Source organism: Geotrypetes seraphini, chromosome 3 (genome assembly GCF_902459505.1).
Source record: "Geotrypetes seraphini chromosome 3, aGeoSer1.1, whole genome shotgun sequence".
NCBI classification, from domain to species: Eukaryota; Metazoa; Chordata; class Amphibia; order Gymnophiona; family Dermophiidae; genus Geotrypetes; species Geotrypetes seraphini.
In genome coordinates, this window is record NC_047086.1 from 405,961,356 (window position 1) to 405,976,325 (window position 14,970).

A 14,970-nucleotide genomic window follows, 5' to 3' on the forward strand; every position below is an offset into this window, starting at 1 on the left:
TATCTACAGTTTTACATTCTCCGATGTTTGGAGGGTTGTTTGTGTAAAATGGATACAAGAATATGTATTGCTTTCTGCTTTTGCATTCTTAAAATTCAATAAAAATGTTAGAAAAAGAAAGGAAAACAAGTCACTTTGACTTTCTTACAGCAGAGACATTTGCTTCACTTGATGCCAGGGAAGCAGCAGTGTGGCTGACTAGATTTACCTCCAGGAACATCAGAGATGCAGAGACATTCACTGTTCTCTTTCCAAATGACAATTTACTTCTATGCAGGTGAATGTGAATAAAGACAGGAGGTCACAAAATATTACATGTCGCTGTCTCCTGAGCAATTGTCACAGTTCAGCATGGGTAGCTTATCAAAGCAGAACTCAGTCTTAAAATCAGCATTAAAACATTGCTAGACAAAACCATCTGTGTGTAATCAAAACACTTCCTTCAGGTGCACCTGTTATTCTGTTTTACCTTATCAGGAATCCGTATGCAGCACTTCACAAGTTGAAGAGAGACAGCAATATATGGAGACAGCAACCTACTGACAAAAGTATTAGCACAAGGCAAAGGGATGTGGCAATATATGGAGACAGTGGGCCACTGACGTATGTAATAGGAAGGACTTTCTGTTCCAGAAGAATTTCCAAGCTAAGTAGGAAGGAAGAGCAGTTTACTTGAAAAGTGAGATTAAGTGCATGTGACCACACCTTGGGGTGAGGCCGAGAAACATAAAAATGATGGCAGATAATGGCCCATCAGGTCTGCCCATCCACGTCATCTGCTATCTCTTCCCTCAAAGATCTCACATGCCTGTCTCACGTTTTCTTTAATTCAAATACAGCTCTTGTCTAGGTTACCTCAACCGGGAGGTCATTCCACATATCCACCACCCTTTCAGTGAAGAATTTTCTTAGATTACTTTTAAGCCTGTCTCCCTTCAATTTAATGTTATGCCTTCTCATTTCAGAGCTTCCTTTCAGTTGAAAGAAATGCATTTAAGCTGCAGAGATCTTTAAATGTCTCAATCATATCTCCTCTCTCATCTTTCTTCCAAAGAATACATATTAGAAACATAGAAATATGACAGCAGATAAAGGCCAAATGGCCCATCCAGTCTGCCCATCCGCAGCATCCCACACTTTCTTGAATTCAGACACAATTTGGGTTTCTACCACCTGTACCAGGAGACTATTCCAAGCATCTACCACCCTTTCTGTAAAAAGGTATTTCCTTAGATTACTCCTGAAACTATGACCTCTTAAACTTATCCTATGCCCTCTCATGCCAGAGTTTTCCTTCATTTGAAAAAGACTCACCTCCTGTACATTAATGCCACAGAGATATTTAAGCGTCTCTAGCATATCTCCTCTCTACATATTGAGGTCTCTAAGTCTATTCCCATATGCTTTATGACAAAGACCACTAACCAATTTTGGACCGACTCTGTTCTATTTATGTCTTTTTGAAGGTATGGTCTCCAGAACTGCACACAGTATTTCAAATGGGGCCTCACCAGAGACTTAAACAGTGGTACTATCACCTCCTTTTTCCTTCTGGCCATTCTTCTCCCTATGCACCCTAGTGTCCTCCTGACTGTCGCTTTTCTACCTGTTATGCCACCTTGAGATCATCAGACACAATCACCCCCAAGTCCCGCTCTTCTTTCATACACAGAAGTACTTTGCCCCCCTATACTATACTGTTCAGCTTGTTTACTTTAACTTTTTTGACGAGGTGAGGAGCAGGAATTCCACTGAATTAGATTGATAGTAATTGCACTATACAAGTGCATTTGTTGTTGTTCACAGTCACTTAGGGCTAGATTCATGAACCTGCCTGATCAGGACCAACCCGTGCCTAATCTGGGCAGGTCCGATGGATTCCTCAAAGCCTAATATGCAGATGGGGGGGCGATTGGAAGAAAGCCCCCATCTGCGGGCGCAGATTGCTGATGTGTGATCCCGACGCAGGCGCAGACCATCTGTAGATGGTCTACATGTGCGTCTAGACCCATCCGAGCTGCAACTTTTTTTTTTTACCTTTTAGTCTAGCGAACCCACTTAAACCCGCTGGTTAAAACCACAGGCTCGCAGTGCGGGGAAGGGCAGGAGAGATTCAGGGCGGCAGGCAGGGGAAAACTGGGGACGAGCAGGGCAGCAATTTGGGGCTAGCAGGCAGGAGAGATCGAGGCAGAGCAGGGCGATTCGGGGCAGAGAGGCAGGAGAGATCCAGGGAAGAGCATCGGGACAGCAGAGAGCAGGACTTCTATGGAGCTGGAGAGTCAGAAAGACGTTTTCGACTGGTCCCCAGCAGTCACTTCTTGGATTGATCGGCCAGCCCAGTCGGTTTAATAAATTTGGTTGGTGAATCACGTCCCTGTCTACATTGCATGCATTTCTCCTCATTTGCATGCATGGATTCGAAGTGGATCGCAGTAGAGGTTAGTGAATAGTGCAGGAGGGAAATCTGGTCGCAAAGGGGTTGCAAACCGATCGGTACACCATCGGTTTGCTTTGTGAATCTAGCGCACAGTATGTTCCTATGATGGTGTGGGGCTAAGCCCAGCATGTTCCAGCGTGGAGGCTGCAGTTCTTTCTGAACTTTGTGCTGCCTGAAGCTTTTAACCTCACACTGAGGACGTACTTCACCACTATTATATTATTATTACTGTATATCATTCTGCTGTTAGTTTTTCCCCTTTTGGCAAATACTGCTCAGTTTGTGACTAGCTTTTATTGGGACCAAAATGGCCACAGCGTACTCCACTACTTTAAATACCCCACAGTGAGAGAAATTGAGCGCTAAGTGGCACCGCTGAAGTCTAATAAAATCAGAAGACTTTTATATGACACATTTAAAGAGAACTTTGGGATAAACTTTGAAGTGCAATTGAGTTGATGGTATTATTCTAGTCATTCAGGGATAAAGGTTAGTGCTCACTTTCAAGTTTCAGGCTTAATTTTTACTTGAACTCTGCACCAGAAGTAAAATACTGTCTGAGCGATTTTACAATCATTAAAATTCAAGATGAATGGAAGAAATTGATATGGCTCATTGGACAGAGCAGTGGAAATGACACGAGTAGAGCAGGGAACTTTGTAAGGCAGCAACAAGCTGATACACACACGTAACACTGGGGGATTAAGTGGACTCAGAACCAAAGAAGAATGTCTTTAGCCCACTTTTAAATCTTTCAAGATTATCTTTGTACATTTTTAATAGAATTACTCTTTCTGCACATAGTTAAAATATGGCAAGCAGGGGCCTCCCAGAAAGTACACAGCGCTGTACATTTAACATTCAATAAATGGTCCCTGCTCAGAAGACCTTACAATCTAACTTGGACAGACAGACACAGGCCATCTCAGGGCTGGGGGAGTTTCTAGAAGATGTAATGGGTCTAGGTATCTTACAGTGAAAGGGAGTTAAGAGTTGAAAGCAGCTTAAAAAAAAGTGGCCGTTTCGCTTGGATTTGAAGACTGCTAGAGATACAGCATGACATATTGACTGGCAGCCTGTTCCAGGCATACGACGCGGCAAGAAAGAAGTTGGCGGTGAGGAGAGATATTGAGGGACAATTAAATATTGCAGAGAAGTACTTGCTCCTGCAGTTTCTGGCAGGGCTTCAGATATTAGGCTTTAACTGGTAAGTTATGGCAAATTGGTTATACACTGGCAAGCCCAGTCTCCCTTTGCCTGCCTTGGATCTTCCACTACGCTCTTGGGCTGCACTGCTTGTATTCTCAGAGGACCCGTAATTAGCTGAAAAATAAACACCTAAATTACAACTTATAAACAGCTAATTACAGTTGGCTTCCAGAGGTCGTGTGATCTCTCTCTAAAGTGCAGCAAGAGTGCTCAATTAAGTGTAGTTGTGAACTCATTACCTTCTGACTGTAAGATCAGTGGGGTTCCAGCTAGACCAGAGGTCTCAAAGTCCCTCCTTGAGGGCCGCAATCCAGTCGGGTTTTCAGGATTTCCCCAATGAATATGCATGAGATCTATGTGCATGCAGTGCTTTCAATGCATATTCATTGGGGAAATCCTGAAAACCCAACTGGATTGCGGCCCTCGAGGAGGGACTTTGAGATCTCTGAGCTAGACTGATACTGTGAACTGCCTTCCACTCCACAGCTAGCACTAGCAACCAGTTCCATGCTGGGGAGGGGGGAAGGCAGGTAGATGCATTTGTCAGTCTGTTATAGGGGAGAACACCCTCCAGGGAGTCAAGACAAAGTTGGACAGGACTGGTCTCGGTTGGAGCGCTGGTCTTTGACCTAGGGGCCGCCGCATGAGCGGACTGCTGGGCAGGATGGACCAATGGTCTGACCCAACAGCGGCAATTTTTATGTTCTTATGGATTTTGTATGTAGCTGGTTTTATATATCCATGGTTAATAGAGACTGGTTTCTAGAAAGCTTACTTTTTCTGTGAAGTCTAAGGGAAAAAAGACAACTTTATAGATCTTTAATGCATTCCCTCTTTCAAACAAATTAAAAATTGATTACTTCACAGAAAAAGTCAACAATTGCTATATAAAACCATCTAAATAACAATCAGTGGTGAGAACAAACACACATACACAGGAGGCAAAAGCCCCAGAAATCCCTGTGCATAGCTCACTTTATTTCATTCATTGGCAAAAAGAACCTCCTGGCAGTTCTAAACAGTGTCCCTATATATTCACTTTGCAGGCTGGATGAAAGCATAAATAAATAAGCAAGCACTAGCAGGAGGCCCGTTTCACTAATCACTTCTTCGGGGGAATTATTATGCTGCATCATTAAATAGTGTGACTTGCTTCTCTCTTTTTTTGAGATTGATACATGTCCTCAACTCTCAACTTGTTTCTCTGATGTAGCATCCCTCTTGTAGCAGTTACAGAGATGTGGTTCACGGAGAACCATGACTGCGTTGTAGTTATACCAGGCTATAATCTGTTCAGGAAAGAAGGTAGGAAGAAAAGGAAGGGGGAGTAAAGTTATATGTTAAAGATCATATTAAAGCCACACAATTACAGGATCTACAAGGGAAAGGAAGAGGTACTGTGAGTCAATCTAGAAAGAGGGAATGGAAAATGTATTTACATTGGTGTGATATACAGTACAGAGATTTAATAGAAGACATTCAAAAGGGGAAGTACTAATAATAGATGATCTTAATATGCCAGATGTTGATTGGCGTATCCCTAGTGCAGGGTCTCCTGGATTCTCTACAGCGGGAACTGTTCCATGTGGGATGAGGCCGTACTGGAATGGGGAGTGTGTTTCCAATGTTATAGTGGTTGATCAGCTGCTTATCGTAGAGACACATGTATACAAAGGGAACAGATTGACATAAATTACAATAACATAAGCCTGTCCCTCTTACTCATAGATTAATTATAGCTATTTATAAGCAGTGATGAGATGGTTTGATGCAGCTGAATTTTGGTGGATATTGTTTTCCAGGAGAGGAGAGGTTACTTTACTTGCTTCCTACTGTTTCTTTCAGATTTCCATTTCAATCAGAACCTGTTTGTACTGGCTGTAGGATACAACAAGACTCTATCTGCAACTCTCCGAGGTGTCCTTCAGTTTTTACTCTGCATCCCGAGCTTGAGCCCTAGATTTCACTGTTGTTTGCCCCTCGGGTGCTGTGAATGCTGGAGCTCCTCTCCAGTTGAGCTGAATTTTTGTACAGGTTTGCTCTGTGCTACAGTTTATTTTGTATGGCCTACAAACCTTCATGTACTGTCTTTTTCCAAATGATCTGGGGGTGCTAATAACCAGTGCTGGTACTTGGATCATGGGAACTGGCTCTGTGGGTGCTTGAGCACCTCCAATATTGAGCAAATTCTGTCCAGGGAGGGATCATTTCCATTGAGTTTAGTACCCCTAATTATTTTGAAACATTGGCTCCTATGACTTGGATAACTATCTGGCGGCCATCTTTTACCCAGGTATTCAATGCCAGAATGTGTATCAAACCTGAAAAAAGAGGACAGAGGACTCCAGTATGCCTAGGACAGCTACTGGAGTCCTCTGTCCTATTACTCTTTTTTCCTCACTTATGTATAGGGAGGATGTTGAGCTGGTTCCCCTTTCAAATGCAACAGCTTTGTTGGCTCAGTTAGATGCCCTGCCCTCCTGCTCTCCAGTATCAATTCTTAATTAGGTGAACATTAGTTAAAGCGATTGGAGCCAAGCATATTACCCTTACAGTAATGGTACAAAAGCTAGAGAAGCTGGAACCAAAGACAAGATTATTCCCACTGGACTGGATAACTTGTACCAACACAGTTCCCTTCCAAAGGGTGTCTCTTCCTCCTCCTCTGTTCCAGAGAGTACATCTATATGTGATAAGGAAATTACAACGCAGCACTTCCCTGGAGGAGGGAATACAGCTGAAAAGGACTTTTACCAGGAACCTTCACCAAGACACAGTATTCATAAGAAAACCTACTAAAGTCTGTAAGTGACCAAACTACTTTGTTCTACCACTGCTTGTATATGGGCTGTCTCAAAGCATTGTTCCATGAGTTTAAGTAAACCTTTTGCTTTAAAACTGCAACTTCTGACTTGGGAGTGCTGAATGAGTGGATCTACTATGTCTTCAGCCTCCCAACACTTGCTGGTACCAGCACCCACCCTACAGGTTCAAAAAATTATTCAAAGTAACTTGCCCTGATGCTCACCAAGTAAACAAGGGTTATATAATATATTAGCAGAGCGCTGTTATCTGTCTAAGGGGAAAATGTCTCTCAGCCCAGATGCTCTTCCTGCTCTCACAAGATTAGGGAACACCAACGAACATGAGATACCTTGGTTGTTTGGAGGAGTTGGGTATTCCCGCTGTGCTGATAGTTGATAACCAATAGCAGCAAGTGACTGCAAGAAGAAGAGATTTTGTCTCTGGGAACCAAGGAATGACCAAGACATAAGAATATCTAGACTGAGTCAGACCAATAGTCCATCTAGCCCAGTCTCCTGTTTCCACAGTGGCAAATCCAGGTCACAAGCACCTGGCAGAAACCCAAAGAGCAGCAACATTCCAGAATCTCAGAATAAGCAAGATTTCGGAACCCCAAAGAGTGGCAACTTTCCATGCTACCAATCCCAGGGCAAGCAGTGGCTTCTCCCATGTCTTTCTCAATAGCAGACTATGGACTTTTCCTCCAGGAACTTGTCCAAACCTTTTTAAATCCAGCTATGCCAACTGCTGTTACCACATCCTCTCGCCAATGACTTCCAGAGAATTGTTGGCAAAACACCATCTTAGATTAAACTCTGAAAAAAACTAAACTACTACATTTGGTTTACAGATACATTTGATTCCATCTACTATTATGCTGATAAATTGAATTAGCTTCAACACTGAGAAATCCTCTAAGGTTTTGGGAGTCAGTCTAAAGAAAATTATGTTAACAATGAAGTCTGAAAGTTTTTTTCCGTATCTCTTCAACCTATTTATAAACAACCTGGAAATTGGTACGACGAGCGAAGTGATTAAATTTGTGGACGATACAAAGTTATTCAGAGTGGTGAAGACGCAGAAGGATTGCGAAGACCTACAACGTGACATAAACACGCTCGAGAAATGGGCCGCCACAAGGCAAATGAGGTTTAACATAGATAAGTGTAAGGTGATGCATGTCGGTAACAAAAAACTTATTCACGAATACAGGATGTCTGGTGCGGTACTCGGAGAGACCCCCCAGGAAAGAAACCTGGGAATACTGGTCGACAAGTCGATGAAGCTGTCAGCGCAATGCACGGTGGCGGCGAAAAGGGCAAACAGAATGCTAAGAATGATTAAGAAGGGGATCATGAGCAGATCGGAGAAGGTTATCATGCCGCTGTACCGGGCCATGGTGCGTCCTCACCTGGAATACTGCGTTCAGCACTGGTTGCCGTACATGAAGAAGGACACGGTACTACTCGAAAGGGTCCAGAGAAGAGCAACTAAAATGGTTAAGGGGCTGGAGGAGTTGCCATATGGTGAGAGATTAGAGAAACTGGGCGAAATGCTCACATGGATTAAAAACTGGCTGGAGCATAGGAAACAGAGAGTGGAGGTAAATGGACAATTCTCAGACTGGAAGAGTGTCACCAGCGGGGTGCTGCAGGGCTCATTGCTTGGACCTGTGCTCTTCAACATCTTTTTAAACGATCTGGACATTGGTACGACGAGCGAGGTGATTAAATTTGCGGACGATACAAAGTTATACAGAGTAGTGAAGACACAGGGGGATTGCGAAGATCTGCAACGTAACATAATGAAGCTCAAGAAATGGGCATCGACATGGCAAATGAGGTTCAGTGTGGATAAGTGCAAAGTGATGCATGTCGGGAACAAAAATCTCATGCATGAATACAGGATGTCTGGGGCGGTACTTGGAGAGACCTCCCAGGAAAGGGACTTGGGAGTTTTGATCGACAAGTCAATGAAGCCATCTGCACAATGTGCTACGGTGGCGAAAAGAGCGAACAGAATGCTAGGAATGATCAAGAAGGGGATCACGAACAGATCTGAGAAGGTTATCATGCCGCTGTACTGGGCCATGGCGCACTGGTCGCCGTACATGAAGAAGGATACGGTACTACTCGAAAAGGTCCAGAGAAGGGCGACTAAAATGGTTAATGGGCTGGAGGACTTGCCGTACAGCGAAAGATTAGAGAAACTGGCCTCTTCTCCCTTGAAAAGAGGAGACTGCGAGGGGACATGATCAAAACATGTGTTTAATTCATTCAGTTATTATTTTGCAGTGAGTTTGTTTTATCAAAAGAAGAGCAGTTTCAAAGCTTTTCCCTCTACTTTAATTCACCTGATGCAGGTACGTAACCGGTTTCAATTCCGATGATGTGAATAGTTTTGCAAAAGCTCAGTAATAATTTTGATAGCACTGAAACAATTTAGGGGCCCTTCTACTGAAGTTTAGCGTACACTAACAGAATTAGCACGTGCTACATTCTAAGAAGCCCATAGGTTATATAATAGCACGAGCTAAGCTTTAGTTAAAGGGCCCCTTATAATAAAATTTGTATCATGTTAACACATCTTAGCTCAAGGCTTGAGCTAAGCTACTTGATGAAACCCATAGAAAAGTTATTCTTATCAATATATTTGTGTAGTGCTTTAAGACTGCTAGAAAAGGAAACAGGGTGATGAGTTGAATGGTTTTAAAGAAGCCTTCTTCAACCTCAGTCAAGTACAAGACTGTTTCAAAGCAGGAAGTCTCTCTTTGTTTGTACCCTTCTCTTCTACTGCCAGCTCCTGATCTATCCCTGCTGTCTTGCTGTGCCATATGCCTGGAACAACCTACCTGACTTGGTATGTCAGGCTCCATCTATTCAAAACCCACTTTTTTAAAGCTGCATTTAAGTCCTAACTATACGAACTAGTAAAGCACCATATTTGGTTATCATTCCCTCGGTAGTCCTCTACCCCTTCATCTAGGGTTACCATTTTTCAGGCCGCAAAAATCAGGACCTATGGCATCACCCTGTTCAGCCTCCATCCCCACCCCCACAAACTTCCTTTCTTCTTCCCCAAGCTCTGGCTGTGTCTAGAGGGTGTGTGTGATGTCATCTGCGTATGCTCAGATGCCCTCCAGATGTGGCAAGAGCACGTCGGGGTCCGGGTTTTAGAAAGGCCATCTGGGACCCTAGATAGTCCTTTAAAAAGGGGACATGTCCGGACTTTCCTGGATGTCTGTTAACCCTCCCTGTCATTTCATCCCTTTGTATTTCCCTATATGAGCAGCTTTTCCTTAGCAACAGCAGCAGATGAATCCAGAGACCAATGGGATAGCACACATCTACCAGCAGGCGGAGATAGAGAAACTGATTAACTGGTGGTCCTATTGGCTGGCACTCCTCCTGTATCTTCAGTATGCTCTATCTCCCAGCAGGTGAGGGTCGCTATTCAACTAGCTCCTGGATTCTGGCTGTGACTAGAAAATTATTTTCTCCTGTTGAGGTTTCTCTTCAGTGAGATGGCAATTTTAGTCTCCTGTTGAGGTTTCTCTTCAGTGAGACAAAGGTGACCGGCTGAACAGTGCTGGCTTTAGGGATTACACCTGGGCCCCCCCCCCCCCCCCAGGTCCATGCCTCACCCTCCCTCCATTGCTAGAGGGTCTGCCTGGGTCTCGATTTTTTTTCTTCTTTCCCTTCTCTGTTTAAAAAAAAAAAAAAAAAGGGAGACCACAGTTGCTACATTCTGCCCTGTTAGTGCTGCACAACCAGCTATTACTGGCTTCAACCGGCCCTAGCAACAAGCTTGTGAGTATATATGTGTATTTTACTGTTGTTTGAACTTCAGGTTCTGTTTGGGAGTCTTAGTACTGTGGGTTCGGTCAACGTACATTTAAGGAATGGACATTTTATTGAGGCTAAGTTTTATGACTAGAAATCCGTTGAGGGAGCCAGGACTTTCCTGCCCTTTGCATGCACGCGCTTGGTTTCCTTGTTGGTTACAGCGTGGCAGTAGCGGTGCGATTTCATGTTCGCACTTGTTCTCCTCGTTGGGTTTCAGTGCAGCAGTAGTAGTCCTTTTTATTCTGAGGCTCTCTTTCGTTGGTTTTGTCGCAGCCATGTGCAGCTGATTGTGCAGGTGCCGGTTTATAGCAGCGCGCATGAGATGGAACATGTTTTTTCCGGTGCTGTGGGAAGCACCGCACCGTTCTTCTAGTTATTTCCCGAGTCTGATTTTCTTTCTATGCAGACCGCGGCAGTGTAAATTTTGCAGGGCTTGAATCCGACTATGTTTCTAGGAGCGTTGATGCAGCGGCCACGTGTCAACGAGAATCAGGCATGCGCTTGGGTCTCCAGCGATGGCGGGAGAGCTGCAGCATTCTGGTAGTTTATTTCCAGCTGACTTTGGTCAGGGTATGCCGCAGCTTCTCTCCTTTCTGGTTCAGACAAGTTGTATGTGTTTCACCAGCTTTGGGACAAGCTTGGGCAGATTTATATGTCTATGTGTTCCTGCTGTATTCACTTGAAGGAAGCTGCTAATTTAATCGGACTCTGAGGTTAGCACTCAAGGTCACCCAGTCTCGGTTTGTCTCCGGACTGGGTCGACATACGGCAAATCACGGCACAGTGAGATCAGCAGTAAGATCAGCCCTGTATTTCACATGGGTATCTCATTGTCTCTCTTGGGGTCCCTGCAGATTGAGCCTTTGTCTGTTGGTAACTGTCCTTCTTATTTGGGCCTCTGTGCTGCGCTGCATGTGTCTAGTAGTGGCATAGGATATATATGCCTAAAGGTAGTACAAACAGTTTCCAAGTTCGGGCTGTCTTTTGGGCATAATGACACTTCGCATCTTCCTGCGGCCAGGACTCTCTTTCTCTATTTCTGAGGGGGTCTGGACTTCAGATTTCCATGCTTATCACGCTGGTTTCTCCTGTCGCCATTTTCTCATGGCACATGCTAGATGGACCCCCTGACCAGACAGGAAGGGCTGTACAGCTCCTTCTAACCAGGAGCCAGTTACCTATTCTATCAAACCCACGGAGGGGCACGCGCTATGTAGCTGTTAGCCTCATCCCTGAAGCTCTCATTAGCGATGTGAGCTTTGTCTGATACCTGTTAGGATGCTGTTGTTTTCCATGGAGCGGTAGATGCAGCATCTTGATTGCGTCTAGTACATATTCACTTTAAAAGACATACGTATTTCACTCACGTTGCATGGAGTTAGTACTGTTTTCATGGTTCCAGTATACTCCTCTTTACATTGTGAAATTTTATTTTTCCTAGGAGAATTTCTTTCTTCTTACAGATCCTACAGTTCTCATCCTGCCGTTCCCTGACCTTTTGCACTTCATTCTGAGGGGATCTTGACTTCTTCCAATGACTCTTCAGACTTTCTCATGAGTGGGAAGTCGCTATAATATCAGGTCGGGGGCTGTGAACATTTTTCAGGATGCTTGCAACTTTGCATCCTCCTCAGGTTTCCGGTTCGTTCTTGGAGTCTCTATGTTTTGTGTTTCATTTTTAAGTGTTACTGGTCCTCAGGGCAGTTCTTGTAGTTCTTCAGGAACTAAGGGACGTTGTTCCACTTACTGCATGGTGCCCAAGAAGGGGGCATTGGGCAGGCTGGATCCCATTCTGCTGAATTACAGGGTTACACATTTCTGCAGAAAAACTGGGAGAATATTTACATTTTCACTATGGACTCCGAATCGGCACTAGGTTTGCTTGCCTCCCTTGGAGCAGCGCTTTCAGTTTTGGCACATGCCATTTCGCCTACCCATGGCTTCACGAACATTTTAGAAAATGTGGGCAGTGGTACCATTTTGGCACTAACAGGCGATTCACCTACTTTCTTCTTGACTGACTGCTTGATTCGGACGTCTTCCAGTCGGGCCATTTGACTGACACGAAAAGGGTGGTTTCTTTTCCTCAGTTCTTTGGACGTGAATCTTCGAATTTGCACAGCGCTCTTTTCTCCTGTACTATTTATAGGTATATCGGGGAGATGTTTTTATTCATATAGGAGAGAAATGTGTTTCTTCCCAGAGACTAGGGCGATGGGTCACAGTCTCAGGTTTGCATTCTTCTTCGGTCACCATGACCAAGAGTATGGGATTCTGTACAGGTTCTAGGATCCATGTTACTGACTCCACTGGGAACTTCGGGTTGCTTTCCCATTATAACGCTACAGCAGTCGCTTTTGTTCCGATGGTTCCTGGTATCTCAGGGCTCCAATTATTTGGTAGGCTCCTCAAGCATCGCTCTGTATGATTTGGTGGCTCAGCGAGATTTCTCTTTTCAAAAGCATGCCTCGGTCTTTGCTGGACTAGCTCATGGCCACCAAACATCTCGGGCTGTCGGGTGGGGGAGCTTGGTGCCTTCCATCCTCAGCTCCAGGAGTCTGGTTGTAAGAAGCGACTCAGTACTTGTTCATTCTTCTACTCTGGAGCATGGTCAGGCTACCTTTCTGGAGCTTCAGACCATTCTTCCGGAATGACGCTGAAGGTCTTTTCAGTCAGTATTATGATGGGGTTATTTCTCTACAGCCTGGGCAGTAGGTGATGTTTTCAGTTGCGGGTAAAGTTGTGGTTCTACTTCAGTGGGTGGACCCTCATCTTCCTCTTCTGTTGGCAGATCATTTTATGAGTTTGGATAGACTTTCTCTCCGCGAAATCTGAGCATGGCCCATTTATTGTATGTTACAGTGTACAGCGCTGTGTACGCTCTAGAAAGTGTAAATGTTAGTAATAGTGAAATCTTCTAAGTTTCCAAGTTTATTCAATATTTGATTAATCGCTTATTTAACATTCTAAGCGATGTACATAATATAATAATAAGCATATGTTAATAAAGGGAGACTGACAATTTAATTTAAAAAAAAAATAAAAACTTAAGACAAACATGGGATACAAAGGGAAAGGAGAAGGGAAAGAAATACAATTTTGAGAAGGTTAAAGAAAACATATATGGTAAACAACATTAGGAAGGAAAAACGAAGGGAGGCAAGAGTAGTAAATATAATGAGATCTATAAAAAACTTTAGTCAGGTCGTACGTTCTGGTTATCTCAGCTGTCAAATGCATCTTTAAAAAGAAAGCATTTGAGCTTACTTTTAAATCTAACCAAATCTAATTCTCAAATATTGATTGGAAGTAAATTCCAGGTTTGAGGTGCTGTGACGGAAAAGATTGAATTTTGCCGTGTATTTATAATTTTTAAAGAAGGAACTGTCAGAAGATGTTGATCAATAGATCTAAGCAATCTAATTGGAGTATAGGGGATCAAAACTCTGTAAATAAAAGAAGGAGATTTACATAGAAGACTTTTAAAGACTAATAAGTTTAATTTGTAGGTTATTTGATGGGCTACAGGGAGCCAATGTGCTTCCCTGAGTAGTGGAGTGACGTGATCAATTTTTTTTGCTTTTTTAATGAGTTTTATAGAAGCATTTTGTATGATCTGTAAATGACAGATTTCTTTTAAAGCAATACCTTTGAACAACGCGTTACAATAGTCAATTTTCGAAATTACCAAAGAATGAATTAAAATATTTATGGATTTAGGGGATAGAAATTTTGAAACTGAACGAATTTGCCGTAATCTAAAAAACGTGGATCTAACAATGCTATTAATATGTTCGTGGTAAGTGAGTTTATTATCAAAGATAACTCCTAGGATCTTAATGCTACTTGTTAGTTGTAAGGTTGAGCCTTTAATGATAATAGGAGAAAGCAGCTTTTGGTCATCCTTCCATGGGAAAAACATAACCTTAGTTTTTTCAATGTTTAAGGCTAATCGGTTAGTCTCGAGCCATTGATGGACAAGCTCAAGCTTCCTATTGACAGATGTTATTTCGTCAGGGTTATTATATTCTAGCTGGTTTATAAGCTGAATGTCATCTGCATATGCAAAGACGTGAAAGCCAATAGATTGGCAAAGGGTCAGAAGCGGAGCTAAAAAAATGTTAAATAACAATGGAGAGAGGATGGAACCTTGAGGAATGCCATATTTAACTGAAAATACATCTGATGAACATCCTGGATATTGAGAATTTTGGCTCAGGCATTCCAGCTCTTTTTATGGAAGTGAGATCTTCTGGAACTAGACCTCATGGCCTCGTCTCAAAATTCTAAGCTTCCTAGCTTCTTCAGCGGGCACAGGGAGTGGGAGTCAGAGGGGGTAGCAGCGTGGCTTCTTTCTCGCCTCTGGTTTCTCTTTTTTCAGTGTTTGCCCCTGGCTGATGATGGCTTGGATTTGCCATCTCAAGCTCGCTTTCAGGGCACAGTATTTGTAGAATCTCTGGATTGGCTGCACCATCCTTGCTATGCGGATCTGATGAGTCTTTCGACAGCCGGACTGTTGAGTTTCCTGGTATCTCCGGATTTGCTCACCTAGGGTCCGATCAACATGGATATTCGTACTACTTTGGTATTACAACCTAGCTTTTGAAAAGTCATGGCTGACGTGTAAGGGTTATGCGAAGCAGGTTGTTTCTTCTCTTATCCAGGCGATACAGA